Source organism: Malus sylvestris, chromosome 17 (genome assembly GCF_916048215.2).
Source record: "Malus sylvestris chromosome 17, drMalSylv7.2, whole genome shotgun sequence".
NCBI classification, from domain to species: domain Eukaryota; kingdom Viridiplantae; phylum Streptophyta; class Magnoliopsida; order Rosales; family Rosaceae; genus Malus; species Malus sylvestris.
In genome coordinates, this window is record NC_062276.1 from 6514905 (window position 1) to 6535165 (window position 20261).

The following is a 20261-nucleotide window of genomic DNA, read 5'->3' on the forward strand; positions in this document are numbered from 1 at the left end:
AATGACGAACATAGATCATAGCTAGCAAAGTATTTTGAGTAAATTGTAGTAATGATCCCTCAATTTTAATCAAATTGGAGCAATGGTCACTCAATTAAAAATCTATTACCATTGGTCACTCAACTTATCAAAATGTGTAACTATAGTCATTTTCATCGATTTCGTCAAAATTTTGTGAAAATAAGTTATGTTGAAATAACCGTTTATATAATTAAGGTACCTCAACTCATTAAAGTGTGTAATTATGGTCATTTTCGTCAACTACGTCAAAATTTTTGTCAAAACGAATTATGTTAGAAAAACTATTGCTACAATTGAGTTAAAGTTAAGGGATCATTTCTTCAGTTGAATTAAAGTTGAGGGACCAATGGTAATGGATTTTTAGTTGAGGGATTATAGCTGCACGTTTTGATGAGTTGAGAGACTAATGGTAATGAATTTTTAGTTAAAGATCCATTACTCAAATTAAGTTAAAGTTAAGAGATCATAGATACAATTTATGAGCTAGTGGCAAAGCAATTTGTTGGGTGTTCAGCTTGAATCCCGCACCCTAGCTAGGATCCCGAAACCAAAGCATACACAGCTCAGATAAATGGAAGCAAAAAGGAAGCCCTTAGAGCATTTTTTCCAATTTTGAAAGATTTGAGTCTAGGAATGGGGTTGGGGCGGTAACTATTCATTTGAAAATTTGAATGGTGAACTGCTTTAGCCCCTCAAAAACCACTCTCCCATGCACCCATTTTGAATAGTAAGCAGCTGTTCTTTACAATTATAATTACTTTTCATGTTTGATTTAATAATTTAATAATTTAATAATTATTCAACGAAAAAGATTAATATAGAATAAGTTCATATTTTTTTTTCGCTAAATAATATTATTTATGATGAATGGTGGTTTCGGTTTTTGTTTCAAGATCATGATATCGTTCTAAAAAGGAACGACAAGACGAATCAAACTCATCACGTCGTCACGATTGGAAGATGGATTTTGGCATTTTAACTTCGTTTAGAGAGTTAAAAACAACTTTTTATTTTGTGTTATGCATATTTCATGTACTTTTATAAGTCACATCGTTAATTTCTAATAACATTTTCAGTGACTATGATTTGGCTATGTGTATATTTATCCGAAATCTTGCTGAGATTTTGAATAAGATTGAAACGTAGAAAAAAAGATATTTTAATAGAGTTTTGGTGTGAGGAATGAAGAATATAATTTAATATTTATAGAAAGAAAAAAAATGTTTTTCAAAGTATTTTTCTTGACTCTTTTTTTTAATTTTTAATTTAATTTTATTTCAAAAAATTGTGACCGTGAGGTTGAAGTGTGAAGATTGGTACTTACTATATATATTTACACATTGATAGTTTACATATTTTTATCAAATTTTTATGTATTAATTTGTTCATAAATGTTTGAAACTTCCACACATCATCCTATACGTGCATTACATTTTTCTTGTTGTCATCAAATTGGATTGGTTATCCAACCGTACAACCCCATCTCCAAACTGAGCAAGAAGGCACTTGTACTGTTGTACACTCAACTGTCGAACTCTATTTCATTTAGCCACGTGTCCATGTGTTAGGATGATATTTTACACATATTTTGTACCCTTTTTGTCTATTAAGTAGTCATGATCATGTATTAAATTGTTGAGTTTAATGCACTTTGTGTATGTATTGTAGAAACTACAGTTTTGAGAACAAAAGATGGGATTAAACGCCTAAATACAAGAAAATCCGACGATTGCCAAGTTAGACCATGCTATTATTTTGGGCTAGAAAAATAAGAGGCAAATTATGAAGTTGGACCGGTCATAGCTTCAAATAGTTGGCCCATTCGAATGGACTTGTGCAAGTTTGTCCAAGGTGCGAGTGTCCTATGAACATGTTAAAGTTCCCTATTTTTTTTTCCTAGAAGGGATTTTATTCTTTTTGTTGGTGGTAATTAAGAGACGATGAGTATTAGTAGGAGGCTGCAGCACAAATAAAAGAGGAAGGGTGGAGACCTAAAAAGAGCACAGCGCAGACACATACACAATCCGAGAGAAAGAAGAAGCAATTGGAGAATTCTAGCTTTGCTGTGGAGTGGAGAATGGAATTTCAGTTGTTTCCTTCTTTGTTTTCGAATTCTAGCGTGGTGTATTTTAATTCGATCATGAACTAAGTCTTTTTGCTAAGACTAGGGTGTACTCTCATCATGAACATATAATTCTCGTTATTTTATATTAATCTCAGTTTTTTTCCATGTTGAGTAATTTGTTATTGTGCTTTGTCGTTATCAAATAACTAGTGATTATTTGTGTGAAGAACTAAATTGTGACTGACAGGTTGAATTTAGTAGATTGCTTCTAATAACAATTACCATGAATTACATAATTGAGTAGACATATTGGTTATGATTTGTGTAGTATCGTGTAATTATCCATTTAGCTTAAAGGCTTTCGATTATCTATATCTATGGCTACACATAGCGTGGGTAGATAGTTAGAAACAATGTTAGTATATTCTGACATGAAATATTGACGAATCAAGGGATAATTGCTAGCAACATGGGAATAATTTGATGTTAATATGAATAACGGGATTAGATGTGATTGAGAATGAGGAACCTGATGTCCTAGAGCTTCCATATATTAATCTTTTATAATTCATTCACTTTTACTTCGTGTTCGATCAATTGTTATTTTTACTTTCGTTTCGTTTCTTTGCATATTTGAATTTGTCAACGTAATCCTTCTTTCATTTAAGTTTAGTTTGAAGTCAATCTCAACAGTAAATTAATTTGATCCTTATTTGAACGACACTCTGCTTATTACTATATTACTTGAACGATATTGTACACTTGCAATTATCAACAACACCATGTCCATCCAAAAGTGTACCATCTATATTACTTGGCCAACTCTCTTTTGGTTGGATGGATATATGTGAAAGTTAATATTCATCCTTTTATTGTATTTTAACTTAGTTCCTAACTCTAGTGCCGGACTTTATGTGACAATGAAAATCATTATGTTTAGATGAGAGATGTTAACCATTCAATTCTTAATGTGTGTTTTCCTTTTCCTTCGTACAAATGCATATGTGTGTAAAATAGTAGTGAAAAAATAATTGTTATGCATATGATACATTACATTTCAGTGCATCTTAATTATGTAACAAATCAAATGAAAATACTATAATTCATAATAATTACTAAATATTTCTCATCAAATTTTAAAATAGATCACCAAGCTGCAAGGTACAACCACTGCCGTATGTTTAGCAGTTTTTTTTTTTCCAACTTTTGATGTATGTACGGTACTTCTCGTAATTGTTGATTCTGCCTTGGCTTTGAAATTTTAAACAAAGTATCCCATGCTTCTCTGGATGTGGCTTTGTCCTTTATAAATTTATATGTTTAAGAACTCTGGATGGGATATAAGGCCTTGACATCCTCCTTCTTCCAAGCCTTACGTTCTTCTTCTTCTTCTTCTTCTTCTTCTTCTTCAAGAGGTTCATGGGTGCCTTTCACAATGTCCCAAAGATCTTCGGCTAACAAGTAGGTCTTTACCCGAGAACTCCAATCGTCATAATTTTTAACGGTTAAGCATTGTAGGAACAATTTTAGCTATCATGTTCAATCTGCCATTTATTCAACGAGATTTCATGTCAACCGAGCATATGTAAATAAATAAATAAATAAAGCAAGAAAAATAAAATGAAACAAAGTCAATCTGTCTAACAACACTTGAGGAGGGCTAGTGTCGTATTGGAAATCAAGCACTCTTGTGACCTTCCTCACCTATAGGTTTGAGGCTTCCCGTCCCTTTTTCCCCTAGAACCCCCACCTAACTATTGAAAAACAACGACACTACATATTGAATTGGGGCAATAAGAGTCTGCAGTTATTTTCCTCAAAAAAAGAGTCTGCAGTTATGAGCTTTCTAATTAGTAAATTGGTAATTCTCCTGCACGTTTGCTCATAGATTATTAGTCAGATGACTTCCTTTAATTGCAGCTGAAAGAAGCACTTATCACACTAAAGTCATTAATATCTCCTTGATAAATAATCGAGAACCCGATACGCAATCAAATTCAAGTATTTTGGATTCTGGGAAGATGCTAGAGTTGCTGTGTAAACACTTTTTGCAGATTGCTTGATTGTCAATTTTAATTAAGTCTTATCGAAAATCATCCCATTTTCTTTCAAATTCTTCTCATAATTAACTACAAATCAACATATAAATACTAATATGGCCTCCAAGTTCAATTGCTTAATCTGGGTATGAATCTGTTATTTTGTGCAGTGGAAAAAATCAAACTTAAATCGAGCTTCGCCACAGTGAAATCGAGCTTCAGAAACTATTGGGTGCTCTAGATACGAGCCTAATATGGCTGGATCGATTGGTTTTGAATTTTCCATCTAAAATTTCCTACCCTAATCATCTATTAAGCCTTAAAAATAGAAACTTGAGTTCTACAAATCAAATTGAGCAATTTAAAATGGAAGATTTGTAAAGAATTAAATGAGAATTATAGACGATATAAAAGTTTGTACAGGCCAATCACAAAACCAAACAAATAATCTAATATGCGGACACACTTATTTTTATTTATGGGGTGTGATTATCATCCATCTTTGAATTCATACAAACCCTTGATTCTATGTCACTAGTTAATTACACAAATTCTAATTAATGGTTAGGCAAAGAAACAACCGTCAGTACTGCTGTGCAGCGCTTGTTCAATATTCAAGAAGCACTAAGGCCTCGTTTGGCAGTTCGGACTGTACTGACTATTTCTGTCGGATAGGATAAATAGTCACCAGATAGTATTGACTAAATTAGTCTGGCGTTTGGTGCAGTATCAGACTAATGACCGTATTATCTATACTGTGTTTGGTACTTAACCGGATAAGAAAGGGGAAAATTTTTTTTGAGAAGTTTCACATCTCAAACACTGATCATGCTTCTCATTCAAGTTGTAGAACGCATTAATCTCTATCAAAAACATCTGCCTGAATTCTCACAAACTCTTTTTCTTGCTCGTGAAGATGATGAGTTTCACATTTCAAACACTGATCATACTTCTCATTCAAGTTGCCCTTCTTTCAATGCTGCTCCATTGCAGGGGTTTCTTCCCAATGGATGCCAATCTCATCACCCAAACATGCAGAGTCAATCCTCTTTCTCTTCCACTTGGTGGGTTGGGATCGAAATTACAGAAAAGGGTTTGAAGGTTTTGGATTAGAGAATCGCAGGAATTCAAGAAAAAAGGAAATGGCCTTTGAGAGATTCGAGTCTCACGTATTCGACCCCAACAACAAACCCTAAATTCGAAAATTCTAATTAAAACACAAAATTACATAATCAATTGCATAATTACAGAGAAAACAATAACTAGATTCAAACAATTGAAAGAAAATTGCAAGAAAAATAGAAGGAGCGGGAAGAACAGAGGGAGGGGCGGAACCTGGGAAGAAGAAAAAGAATAAGAAGACAAACCTGGGAACGGTGCGTCTGGAGAGGACCAGTGTGGCTGGAGAGGAAGGAGAGAACGAGAGATTTTCTTGTACCGTCTGGAAAGGAAGAGAGAGCGAGAGTGCGTTTTCAGGAGGAAAGAAAGAGCGAGGGTGCGTTCTCAGGAAGCCGACTAAATTGTACCGTGGTTTTAGAGGGGATAAGGAAACTGGTGCTTACCGTATAAAATAAGTGGGCCCGAATTATTTAATCTAGTGGCTATCTAATACGAACGAACATCAAATATCGTACTCTGTATTATTAATCCTATCCGGTGTCCCATCCGGTGTACCAAACACGGCCTAAGAGTCTATATGCAAAAATGTTCTCGCTGGAGAATTAATTTTCATATCATAAATATAACAAAATAATACACAATTTATATTTGGAAGATTTCATTTCTAATATTACCGAAGCTTTTGATAAACATAATAATATGTGATTAAGTAAAGACAATTTCAGTAACGTTGGTGGTAACTCACGCTAAGCCAAAAAGTTTATTATAGCCTTAGAGCATGTTATTCTTCCAACGCGTTTTAGGCTAGATTTATTAGGGGTTTTCAAAAAATTGCGCTAGCTCCAACTTAAAGGTATTGATTTAATGACCCGTCTTTCGAAAAGATGTGTGTTGACTCCAGTACTTTGGGCTGTAAATAAGACTGTTGTTAGAATCAATACAATGAATAGACTAGTTTTTTTTTCTTTGGAAAAAAAAAAGAAAGAAAAAAGAATAGATCAATTTTTTATGTGAAAGTCACTCGTGAAGAGGCGTGTTGGAGAATAGAGTTTGACATCGGAAACCGATGCATTTCATAATAAAGTCCCATACCAAATAATAAGTGATTGACTAAATTAGAAACAATATGAATGATATTGGTGGTCATACAAAACCTTTAGGTTAGAGCATTGTTTATTGATGCATCGTTGGTACTCTTATGTTTTTACATATTTTTTTATATGCCACCAATTCATTACAGAATATTTACGTACGAAGATTTCGGTACATTAGGTTAGTATAATATGTTTAGATACGGACAATTCGGTACACTAGTTTAGTATAATATATTTAGGTACCAGCATTTCGGTATCTTAGTTTAGTATTATATATTTAGGTAAGCAATTTTCGGTACACTTCTGTTTTTGCATATTTTGTTATGTGCCACTAATTAACTACAATACATTTAGGTAGTACAATATATTTGCGTATAGACATTTCGGTACACTAATTTAGTACAAATATATTAAGATACAGATGTTTAGGTACACTAATTAGAGGAAGTTAAATAAAATTAATGAATTAAAATGTGTATAATAATAAATTTAAAATTTCATGTAATGACATTAAATAAGATATCTATTAAATATTAAAACAAAAACATAATATGAATTTGAATTAAGTACACATTAAAGGACTAAAACCAATATCCAATCTAACACCAGGTTTTTATTAAATTTTAATCTTCTTTAGGGATTAAAGTTTAAAAACCCTTTTATTTTTTCAAAGTAGAGCTAAAGGACTTTTATTGTGGAGGGTAATAGGTAATTTTAAAAACTGAAAATATGAGGAGAAAATAAAAAGCAGCGTTGAACCAACCGTAATAAATCAACTTTTCCCAGAAATTGAGTCGGCTTCCACTTTTGAATGCAGAGCGATCACTTACCAATGTTACTAAGGGGAATTCTCTGTCGTGATTTTTAACCATGGGTAGTTGTGGGTAGCGCTGAATCAAATTCAACGCTATATCTATATATAATAGAAGTTTGAAAAACAACAGTGTAAGTATGCAGATAAAATATTTAACCAAAAAAATCACACACGGGCAAAAGAAGATATAGCTAGGGCGTCGACATTAATAATTGGTCATGTTTGAAAGTCAGTCGATTCCCTCTCTTACCAAATCGTTTGTAACGAAAGCCGAGAGAAATCAGTTGAGAGGCATCGGTAACGTGCGGTGTTTGGCGTGGAGTAACGGAATAGAGATAACGAGACATTCTTTCCCCATTTGACAAACTCCGAGCGTAGACAACTAGAGGCGTCAGTGCTGTGGACCGAATGTGTCTTGAATTTCCAAGTCTTCCTTTGCCATTAACTCCACCAATTGTTCTATATTGCGCACGCTGCAGTTGTTAAGCGGCCGGACTGCGTAGCGAAGAGCTGTACCGCCAATTGAAATTCTTTCACTTATTTGACGAAAGTTGCATGGATATCGTTTGCATTGCTCTCATGTCCTGCATGCCATATTTTATTGGGGCTTTTAGATTCAGGTCTGTTTTTAAGAGTGAGTCCAGTTATCTAATTATATGTATTTATTTCTTTTATACTCATTTAATTTTTTCTAAAAATATTAAAAATCAATTAAAATATTTTATTATTATGCATTTTCCAACTCCAAAATATCTAATTAATATCTTATAACAAAAAAATTAATATACTAACATAAATCTATTTGCAAAACATTCTACCCTAACTCAAGTAGCAAATTTATGGATGTATATTATACCTATAAGTGTCACATCCTGGCCCGGGTCCACCACATCCTGGGCCCACTCTACCACCGTAGCACGATATTGTCTGTTTTGGGCTTATAATTCCCTCACGGTTTTGTTTTTAGGAGCTCACGAGCAACTTCCCAGTGGGTTACCCATCTTGGGAGTGCTCTGGCCTTCTTCTCGCTTAACTTCGGAGTTCCTACGGAATCCGAAGTCAGTGAGCTCCTAAAAGGTCTCGTGCTAGGTAGGGATGCGAATATACATTTAAAGATCACTCCCCTGGGCGATGTGAGATGTCACAATCCACCCCCCTTAGGGGCCCGACGTCCTCGTCGGCACACTTCCGGCCAGAGATTGGCTCTGATATCATTTGTCACATCCTGGACCGGGTCCACCACATCCCGGGCCCGCTCTACCACCGAAGCACGATATTGTTCGCTTTGGGCTTACCATTCCTTCACGATTTTGTTTTTGGGAACTCACGAGCAACTTCCCAATGGGTCACCCATCATGTGAGTGTTTTGGCCTCCTTCTCGCTTAACTTCGGAGTTCCTACGGAACCCGAAACCAGTAAGCTCCTAAAAAGCCTCGTGTTAGGTAAGGATGAGAATATACATTTAAGGATCACTCCCCTTGACGATGTGGGATGTTACAATCCAACCCCCATAGGGGCCCGACGTCCTCGTCGGCATACTTCCAGCCAGGGATTGGCTCTGATACCATTTGTCACATCCTGGCCCGGGTCAACCACATCCTGGGCCCCCTCTACCACCGTAACATGATATTGTCCGTTTTGGGTTTACAATTCTCTCACGATTTTGTTTTTAGGAACTCACGAGCAACTTCATAGTAGGTCACCCATCCTGGGAGTGCTCTGACCTCCTTCTCGCTTAACTTCGGAGTTTCTACGGAACCCGAAGCCAGTGAGCTCCCAAAAGGCCTCGTGCTAGGTAGGGATGAGAATATACATATAAGGATCACTCCCTCCCACATCGCCCAGGGGACCGATCTTTAAATGTATATTCTCATCCCTACCTAGCACGAGACTTTTTGGGAGTTCACTGGCTTTGGGTTTGGTAGGAACTCCGAAGTTAAGCGAGAATGAGGCTATAGCACTCCCATGATTGGTGACCTACTGGGAAGTTGCTCGTGAGTTCCCAAAAATAAAACCGTAGGGAATGGTAAGCCCAAAGCGGACAATATCGTGCTACGGTGGTAGAGTGAGCCCGGGATGTGGTGGACCCGAGCCAGGATGTGACAAATGGTATCAGAGCCAACCCCTGGCCGGAAGTGTGCCGACGAGGATGTCGGGCCCCTAAGGGGGGTGGATTGTGACATCCCACATTACCCAGGGGAGTGATACTTAAATGTATATTTCCATCCTTACCTAGCATAAGGCATTTTGGGAGCTTACTGGCTTCTGGTTCTGTAGGAACTCCGAAGTTAAACGAGAAGGAGGCCAGAGCACTCCCAGGATGGGTGACCCATTGGGAAGTTGCTTGTGAGTTCCCAAAAACAAAATCGTGAAGGAATGGTAAGCCCAAAGCGGACAATATCGTGCTACGGTGGTAGAACGGGCCCAGGATGTGGTGGACCCGGGCCAGGATGTGACAAATGGTACATTGTGACAGCCCGTTTCTAATTTTACGAATTTATGAATTTTAGAGGCATGATTTTACGAATGTGCCCTTAAAGTTAAAGGTTTTGATTTTCGTTGATCAACATATAGTAAGGCGTATGAAATTTTGCTTTAGCGTATCCCTGAAGTATTCAACAACACGGGCTCGTAGGCATAAGTAGAAGAGGATTTGGAGTTACGGTTAAAGTTTTACGGAACTGTAAACCCAAGAAGTATTTTGGTTTTAGTTAATATTTATACTTATATATATATAAGTATTTTTATATGAGTATTGTTAGAATATGGGAAAAGAAAATAAGAGAGCCGAGGAGGAAGAATGAAGGGCAAACGAGATTGGGAAAAACTGCCCAATTTGGAAGAAAGAAGAGAAGGCGAATCAGGAGAAGAGAGAAGGAAAGGACGGCCAACCAGAAGAGGGAAATGAGGGAGAAGGAAAATGAGGAGAGCAGTTAGGTCCTTTTAACCCGCGTGAAGACCAGGTTCTATAGGGTGTTTTCCCGACGGTTTTTCGTCCAAATTTCCAGTTTTCTTCAACCTCCCATCCCCTCAAACACCCTCAAGATATCCCAGCATCCAATTTGACCCAAAAATCAACGAGTTTCGTTGTGATTTCGCAAAGAACACCCACACGGGTGCCGTGAGGTCTTTGCTCCAAATCTACCATTTCTGAAACAATTTCTTCCAATTCCCACTACCCATACACTTCCCTTGAACCTAGAAACAATGCCCAATTGTTGGTTGGAGCGGCAGAGTTGAGTAGAGGACGAATCGATCACACTAAAAACTAGGGTTTTCGATGGGTTTTGATGAAATTGGAGCCTTTCCAGGCCAAATTGACCTTGGTCACAATATGAAAGTTGTTCTACTCATTGAGATCTTCAAATCTGCAAATTTTGGTAATTTTTAGAGATAGTTAATTTTTCCGGCGAGTCGGGGCAGCCAACCGCCACCCACGGCGGTGCGTGCAGCAGCGCGTGGCCAGGGGGCCGCCAATGCTATTTTTAGGCTATATTTGATGACTTGAATTCAGTTTTGAGAATTGAATGATGTAGATTGATCGTTAGAACCAAAAGTCTCTAAGATACGTTAATAAGCCATTATATGAATTGACAATCCGACCGTTGGATGGTCATCAAACTTTAATAGGTTATTATTAATAATATTTGAGGAATATAGGAACTTACAGATTTGGAATCCAACATACGGATCTTCTTGAATTGGATTTGTAAGTTCATAAAATAAAATGTTAACCGCCACTTGGTTTTGGCAATTGGCGGAGATCCGACCGTTGGATCGTTCTGAAACTTTAGTATGTTATTCTAGAAACATAATGTGTATCCTTGGAAGTTACAGATCAGAGATCTGATTTGTAGATCTTCTAGACCGAATTACATAGATTCATGTGCGATGTAAGTTACGTATTGTATCAACGAGAATTCTGAGATATGGTTTGATAATTGGTCATAGGAGCCGATCGATTGTGACGCCTCGATGTTTGTGCTAGGAAGTTATAGCACGGACTCCAGGTGAGTGGATCTTTCCTTGCTTATCATATTTTTTTTTATGATTGATAATTCTATAAATGCTTTTAAATAAAACTGAGAAATTTATGCCATGACATATATATATATATATATATATATATATATATATATATGTTATAAAATACTATGAGATGGTTGAGTTTAGATTTCATCGTGATATATCCATATGTGAACTACGAATAGATTGATCCCTGTTTAGGGTACGTAGGCAGTCTAACGAGACGTTAGATGCAGCCATATAAGAAATGAGATTATATAATCAAGACAATATCCTTTTTTAAGGAATTGAGCAATGTGAGGGATATTGGTGAAAAATGTGGGTTTTAACTTTATGTTTTGGTGATTAATAGTTAGTACATCGTATTATATAATTGGAAATACTATGATTACTGTGAGGCATATCCATACGTATATTCATTGCACATAATTATTGTGAACGCTCTGAAGTGCAAAGGTGAACGCAGGACACACATGTAAGTTCAGGTAAGTTTAGGTAAGTTCAAGTAAGTATACGGTATTAGTTGAATTGATGGGGTTATTATATGACTACAATTATGTTTTTAAGCAACTCTGGCATTGTCGAACAGGTTGCTTATGAATCGTATATGTTGTATTAGATGCATTTAAAGCTCATAAACCTGCACCCCGGGTGATTGTGATTTAGCCAGAGATATGGTACAGGCTTGTTTATAATGTCACCTCCCACACCCTATGCTCACATTGGATCCAATTTAGGTGCACATTCTTGTCATGCAGACCATTATAGGTGGTTCCGACTCGTAGGTGACTAGAGATATATCGCACAGCTATCATGAGAGAGTAGCATTGAGCATAACTATATTACACCCAGTCTTGTGGCACAGACCCTTCCAGTGGTTCCGACTCGTGTGCAGGCGTTATGCCGTATAGGTCACTATAGGTGACTATGGCTAGATTGATTGATGAGCTATGAATATTCCGTATAGGTCACTATAGGTGACTCCGGCTAGATTGATTGATGAGATATGAATATGCTGTATAGGCCACTATAGGTGACTCCGCTAGATTGATTGATGAGCTATGAATATGCCATATAGGTCACTATAGGTGACTCCGGCTAGATTGATTGATGAGATATTGATGAGATATGGGTAAGTTGTATAGGTCACCCTAGGTGACTCCAATTCACTTACTAGTATAAGTCATTAATCGCATGATTATTTGATATTACTGATGAGATGCTGTGTTGTGGTATATTAAGATTTTTCTGGAAATTATACAGGTGTTGCAGCGAGGGGTTATAATGTTCTATATGGCTTCCATAAAAATCTTACTTACAGGGCCACTCACCTTTGTCTTGTCTTCACCCTTCAGGTTTTATCAGCTAAGCTTTCTTGTCGTCGAAGGTTCGTGGCGATTCTTAGTACTAGAGATTATTTAGAGGGTACGATTCCCAATTCACTCTTCTGTACTTACTTATGCTCTAACATCACGTGTGCATTGGGTTTATTCCTGCTCACCAATGCACTATGGTATTTAGGCACTCTTAGGTTTAAATTTATTTACAATTTTTCCACATCATCACACTTTATAGTTTCGTCACTTTCCAGGTGTTGGACAGCACAACTCGATTCGGAGTCTTAGTGGACATTTCGGGTCGGGGTGTGTCAATAAGTGAGATATGAAACCTAACTAAAAGGTAGAAAAAACATAATATATCTACAAGCAAGACACATTAATCTGTGGCAGGTTGACTATGAAAAAAATATGTCATATAGGTAGATAAATACAATTCACCTGTAATATAGGTTAATTATAAAAATTAAAATAAAATCTATAAATAGGATAAACCAAGAGGAAGAACAAGAAATAACAAATAAATAAATAAAAAGAAATAACCAAAGAGATAATTAGGAAGAAATTTGATTTTTACAATAAATTTTTTCATTGAAAAGATAATTATTGATAATAAAATAATTAAATTTAAGAAATTGAACTTATTTTATTAAATTGGATTATTCCTACTATTGACTCAAAAAATTGAACTTATATCAAGTTTCCCCTATTTTATTTTAACTTTGTTAACTGCTAACTTTCCCACGCACTATGTTAATTTGTGAGGGATCAAGGTATATATACACTACCTGCATTGAGCCCTCCTTCCATTGCGAGCTCTGGCCTAGCTTCACGATCAGTTGGGGTTGGCCCATCATCATCGGGGCTGGATACGCTTGAAGAAGTGACCTCTCATTTGAAAATGGAAATCTTGATGGTCAATGTTAGTATCAATTCTTAATTTGTCTTTTCTTTTCCTTTCTTACAAATGCCTACGTGTGTGAGAAGTTCAGCTACTAATCAGAATGCTTTATTAATCCATAATAAATACAAAATACTAGGTAATACGCCTACTAATAAGCACAAGTAAGATCCCTATTTTTTCCGATGTGGAATTCACTCTCAACAAGCTTCCTCATATGTGGTGAATTTATAAGCTTAACACGTGGACAACACAAATCGGATGACATGGAGCACGTGTGACCATTGTCGTGTGTTGATCAGCTCCATCCCTCCCCACCCCCTCCCTTTTTCTCCGCCCTCCCCTCTTCAATTGTCATAGAAAGTTAAGATTCCACCGTAAAACCAACTGGTAAATGAGAAGGCAACGCAGCTACTAAAAAGCACAAGCAAGGTCCCTCTTTTCTCCGATGTGGGATTCACTCTCAACAAGCTCCCTCATGTGAATTTTCAAGCTTAATACGTGGACAACACAAATCGAGTGAAGTGGAGCACGTAAGATCGATGGGCTTCACACATGATACAATATGCTCTGATACAATGAAAAAAGTTAGAGTTCCACCATAAAATCAATTGGCAATATGAGAGTAAACAAAAACAAAAGCGTAATCTCACCTTTGATGAGTTGTCTCTCTTTTTATGGTGTACTCGGCCACTCATCTTATCTCTTTATAAAGACATACATAGACACTAGCCTTCATGCACGCGTTCATGCGTGTGCAGAAGACATTTTTTGAATCATGACGTACTACGCGTGATTTACACATTTTAAATGTATTTATATGCGTAAATTAATAAAAGGAAAGTCAAATATTTGAAGTAAATGAATAATGTTAGATCATGCTAGAATAAACCCCTCATAAACCAATTAAAGCAGCTGAATTCATATAATAAAATCGGTCTCTATAAAATTTACATTAAGAATAGAGAAAATAATATTTAACAAACAATTGATTGAATCACATTATTGCTAACTCATTGTGAGGCTAAGCTCACCCCTCCCATTTAGTGTAGATAATATCATTTGTTTAAAAAAAAAATAATAATTTAACAATTAATTTAATCACATTATTATCCACGTGCGAAAGACCTTTTTTTATAACCTTACTAGATTTGTGCTTATAAGCACAAGAGGCTGCAGCTATGGGCTATCTAAGGTTTTTTTTTTCCCTTTATATGTTCGTTTGTAATAAAAGATTAGCAATTAAAAAATACTTGGAAAAAGACCAAGAACGATAGAAATGTACAAAATTATAAGCTTTGTAAGACAATTGTTGGTGTCAAAACTCAGATAGAATCTAAATTGAGTACAACACATACTGCTACGAGTGTTATTTTTGGTCTCAGCGTTACAGGATGGCTCGAGAGAAAGAGAGAGGCTTGTCAGTGTTAGAGGTTGCCAACAACAATGTTGTGTTCGCCCGTGTGTGAAAGTTGTGTTAAATTTAACTTCTTAACCAAAAGATTGTGTATTGAGTAGGACACTGATTTGGTTAAATTCTTTTATGTGTATCGAGCGAACAAGGACTTAAAATTCAGTGTAACTTCCTGTATGCTTGCCTAAAAAGTAAATGAAAGCGAAATAGAAACTAAAATGAGAAACATAATGCAATTATTTCATGATGAAGTCAAGGTTACAAACGTTTACAAAAGTAAAATTTAGGCAGATGAGCCAAGCTACATGACTTGAAATGTAAATTGATTGGAAATGTAAAGAAAGCAATTAAACCCTAGCAAAATTCAGGCCATAAAGAGCAAGATAATGCTAGAGTAGTCCATCGAGATCACTAGTATTAGACTGGACTTAGTACAAAACATGCGCCTTAGAGAGAAAATCATGGTGGTTGGAAATGCAAATCAATCGAATTTTATTACAGGGTGACTGAGCTGTAAAGGTTTTGGATCACAAGGATCATAGGCAATGTTTGCTTCTAAAGAAGGCTTGATATTGTAGCTAAAAAGCTAAAAAGTTTTGCTGAAGAGCAATTGGGTTTGTGCTGGAAAAACATTTGGGTTGATTAAATTTGACAAAAGTCCTGAGCTTGAAGGCATGTGGCTCTATTTATAGGCACGGGAAAAAAAAACAACCTCGATCACATTGGTAAGCTGGAGCAGGGGTAAATCGATCATTTGATGCTAACAGTGACTGTAATTTCTAGGTGGTGGTAGTGACATATCGTGTCGGATGACGTGTTTGTGACATCAACATGTGGATGATGCATGCATAGGTATTTAAGGAGACGAGATATTTTCAGACCTGGGTCGCTTGCGTGGAAGAAACACTTCGAAGAGATTTCTATTCAAGCCTTAGACATGTTGGAGTTAAGTGAGATGGTCCTCTGAGCATTGGTTTGAGCTTCGAAGTTGGTGGGCTAAAGTCATGCGACTTTCGCGTGAATAAAATGGATAGGCCTTAGCAGGCCTAATTTATGGCTCAAACAATAATCACTTCAGTTAAAAAACTGAAAGCCAAATAATTATCAAATAATATCCTAATATGTCAACCAGAGAAAGAGTTTAAACATTTTTCAAAGAATTGCTGAAATTAGATGGGTAAGCTTCTTAGAGCACGGAGACGTGTAAAGGCACAGCAATAAGATACCATGCGAGACGCCGATTCAGAAAAAGTCATATAAGGATTACCAAGCTAAGAACGAACAAGAGAAGAAATTACAGTATGCATTTTCATACTTTGAGTGATTCAGCTTCCAACTCAACTCACCTTTTAGCCAGCCTTCAGCAAAGGGTTACCAAAGAGGAAGCAACAAGATCCAAGAACGAAATCAAACCAACGCCCCGATCCGATAAGGAAGAACCTGCAATCTATAAAGAAATTCGAAAATATGTAAGCAACATGGTTAAAATACCACGTATTCAGTCCCAAAAAACTGTTCAATCTGGATAAAGAAACAAAAAAATAAACATCTACTAAGAACCAAATGAGACAACTGGGGAGAAGTTTAAGAACCTGGCAAGAAAACAAGAGAATGTTGCGACCTTGAACGAAGAGAAACACAACTACCATGACAGCTAAGAGAAAGGCCTCTGAACTTTGGTTGATTGATAAGTGTAAATTTAATCGTTGTAATCTTTATTCTAACAAAACAAAAACAAAAGCGTAATCTCACCTTTGATGAGTTGTCTCTCTTTTTATGGTGTACTCGGCCACTCATCTTATCTCTTTATAAAGACATACATAGACACTAGCCTTCATGCACGTGTTCATGCGTGTGCAGAAGGCATTTTTTGAATCATGACGTACTACGCATGATTTACACATTTTAAATGTATTTATATGCGTAAATTAATAAAAGGAAAGTCAAATATTTGAAGTAAATGAATAATGTTAGATCATGCTAGAATAAACCCCTCATAAACCAATTAAAGCAGCTGAATTCATATAATAAAATCGGTCTCTATAAAATTTACATTAAGAATAGAGAAAATAATATTTAACAAACAATTGATTGAATCACATTATTGCTAGCTCATTGTGAGGCTAAGCTCACCCCTCCCATTTAGTGTAGATAATATCATTTGTTTAAAAAAATAATAATAATTTGACAATTAATTTAATCACATTATTATCCACGTGCGAAAGACCTTTTTTTATAACCGGTATTACACGCCTCTTAAGATGTTTTGAACGTGTTTAAAAATAGAGAAAATAATATTTAATAAACAACTGATTGAATCACATTATTGCTAGCTCATTGTAAGGCTAAGCCCACCCCTCCTCCCCCTTAGTGTAATTAATATCATTTGTTAAAAAAAATTCATTTGACAACTTATTTAATCACATTATTATCCGCGTGCGAAAGACCTTTTTTATAACCGGCATTACACACCTCTTAAGATGTTTTGAATCACATTATTGCTAGCCTATTGTGAGATACTAATTATAAAAAAAATATAAATAATATAAATAAAAAAACTGTAAAAAAATTAATTATTAAAAAATACTGTTAAAATGACGAAAATACCCCTGTCTTATTTGATGCATTATTTTGGGATGCCTTTGAAGTTTTTTGTCTTGGGGGCATTTTTGTTCAAATATTTTTGTTGAAACTTGGTGACACCAAAATCACTATTCACTTTTCCATTGGCTTTATATATCATAGATAGATATAGAAGAATCTAAACACATGAAAACATGTATAAAAAACAAGGTTTAAAAAGTAATTTTGCATGTGTGGGGAAAATTATATGCCATGTGAAATTGGTGAAAGAAGTGATGAATTAAGTAAACACTGTGTCTGATATGTACAACCTAACTACCATGTCCTTGTGTTCTAGTCAATCGTTTCTACTGAAGAAAGTATCATAAAATTAATTGACAATATGAGAGTGGCTCAACCTCTTATAAGTTAAAGTCTCTTTCTATCAATGTGATGGTTATTCTCAACATCTACTCACTACTATAATGCTCCACAATTTACGTCTTGGACATATAATTGATTGTCGTGTTAGAATATGAGTCTAAACATGACATTAAAGCCTGTTATAGTGTTAGAATTAGATATGGAAAAGTCTTGTTAATAAGCTTTGAGTAATCCTAATTCTTGTAGGATTGATAGTACTAATGATAGTTTGAGTTTTGAGGACTTAAATATGTGCTCGGATTGTGTATATTCACATGTTAATATGAACTGGATAGTTGAGTCCTATGCTGATTTTAATAGGAGGTCAGTAAGGAAAACATTCAGTATATAAACACTAGTCACTGCTCTTGCAATTCTCCTGCTCGTTTCAATTCAAAGACCTATTCTTTGAGAGCACTAGTTTTATTGCTAAAGAGGAGAAGGTAAACTGTTTGAAAGGCTTTCATGACTTCATCTTCTTCATCTGGTGCTGAAGGTATTCTTCTCGTTTCATCTTTATAGTTGCAAAGTTGTTCTTATCTTTTGTGGCTCAATGGCATACCTATGGTCTATAATATGGTAATTATATACATATACATCTTACATGTCGAGCCATTAGAAATTGAACAAGGGTTGGTCTTCTCTATATGTACAATAAAGATGAATAGAGCTAAGTCCTACAGGATTCAAAAGGCCAGTCATTATGTGATAAAAGTTTTGAATACTTTTATTGTCAGTCTCTAATTGGTATCGTCTAGTAAATTTAGATTTCATATACAACATTGCTAAACAATCCCAAACTTTTTTAGACGTAGAAAATTTTGCAAGTTGCATGTCAACAGAATTGTTGATCCAAATAAATAATTTTAGAATTGTTCATCCGCCAAGAATCTAGCAACTCAACATAGTTTTTCTCCTTAGAGCAATTCTACCTCACTCAGACCATAATTGCACAACTAATTATGCAAAGGTAATTATTATTTTAATGAATAGTAATTATCCGAATGTATCTGTGCTTCAAAAATGAATAGTCAGGGCAATTGGTATTGAACTTTTTATAAACGTTAATAAAAAAATAATTTTATGCTTAATTTCAGATAAGATTTTTAACCAATCCTATCACGCCACGTGTTATTCTCCAAGAATTACAATTTTTGTGGTTTGATTTTTGATTAAATGTTCAATCAATTATGTAGCACTACGTGTTATTCTCTGAAATTACAATCTGTGTGGTTTGATTTTCGATTAGATGTTTAATCAATTCTACAGTGTCACGTGTTATGATCTTGGAATTTTTAATATTTTAATATTTTGTTCTCACCTAACTAATATGGATAGTTGGATTACATTTTTTTTTTTTTTTGGTAATCCAACAACCCATACTATTGCAATCTAACGACAGTTGGGGTGAGTGCACGGGACCCAACGCTTGGGTCTTCGTCGGCTGAATTGCCGTCAAGCACGTGTAAAGTAGATGTGCCTGACGCAAAAAAAAATTATAACGTAAATGACGTCAACTTTACATCACATACATATACTAAAGCACACACAAGAGTAGAGATTGCATGATTGCTTGATACGAAATGGATGGGCTCACGAATAGCCTGACATTTTGGGCTTGGGATGGAGAGGATTTTTTGAGTTTTAGTGGATTCGATTGCCTAATTTCCTTGGCAATTAATGGGAGCAGAGTTGCTCTTAATATCTGATGGAACGGTAACATCTTCATGTACATAACCACACATTGATTTTTCATCAAAAAAATCTTCATAACATTTGTCAAATGAGTGTAATTACTTTCATTCAGTCTCACACAAATAGCTTGAAGAGAATCATCTTTCGCACCCACCATATTCAATAGACGTTAGAAACGAACAGGTAACCGATAAAAAACTAAGCAAACATTAAAATTGAAAATGCCAGAAAAGTAGAATGCTTAGCACTCGAGATCGTGGGTGTACTGAAAACATGTACAAAAAGAGCCAAAGCCAAGATGAACCAAAAAACAAAACAAAACCAAATCAAACCGACCCTGACAGTTTGATTGTGTGAACCAATTTGACAAAACAAACAAAAAGCTCTAATCCAAACCAAACATGGGAAACCATTTCAAAACAAGGAAATGAAATTAATTAATTTGCAACTTTTAGGATTATGTGTGGAAGTCCACTCTTCGTAGTGATTTTGGTTAAGAAGTGGATAAAAATTGTGCCAGGACTTTAATTCTCCATCTGTCAACTTACATAACGTTATTTAAAAACAATCGATCGAGCTCTCCCCAAGCAGCTAATTTGTGGAGAGCTCGGGTGATGGAAACAATGGTTGATTTCTTTTATTTACTTTCAAACTTTCTTTTATTTACTTTCAAACTTCTTAGTCCTTATAGAAATAACTCGTGAATCATCCCGTTAAAACACCACTCTGAATTATCTACGTCAAATTCGAG

The 20261-nt window shown here is 35.6% G+C and overlaps 1 long non-coding RNA gene and 1 pseudogene across 1 annotated transcript; both read right to left on the reverse strand.

Annotated features, from left to right (window-relative positions):
• Positions 1-7343: 7343 nt before the first annotated feature.
• Positions 7344-14039, reverse strand: LOC126610061 (uncharacterized; annotated as a pseudogene).
• A 1939-nt stretch (positions 14040-15978) lies between these two features.
• LOC126610064 (uncharacterized) lies at positions 15979-16593 on the reverse strand. The gene is made up of 2 exons (XR_007618360.1): positions 16423-16593; positions 15979-16277 (listed from the first exon to the last, which is right to left on the reverse strand). It is a non-coding gene; the product is annotated as an uncharacterized LOC126610064 (long non-coding RNA).
• Between the last annotated feature and the right edge of the window lie 3668 nt (positions 16594-20261).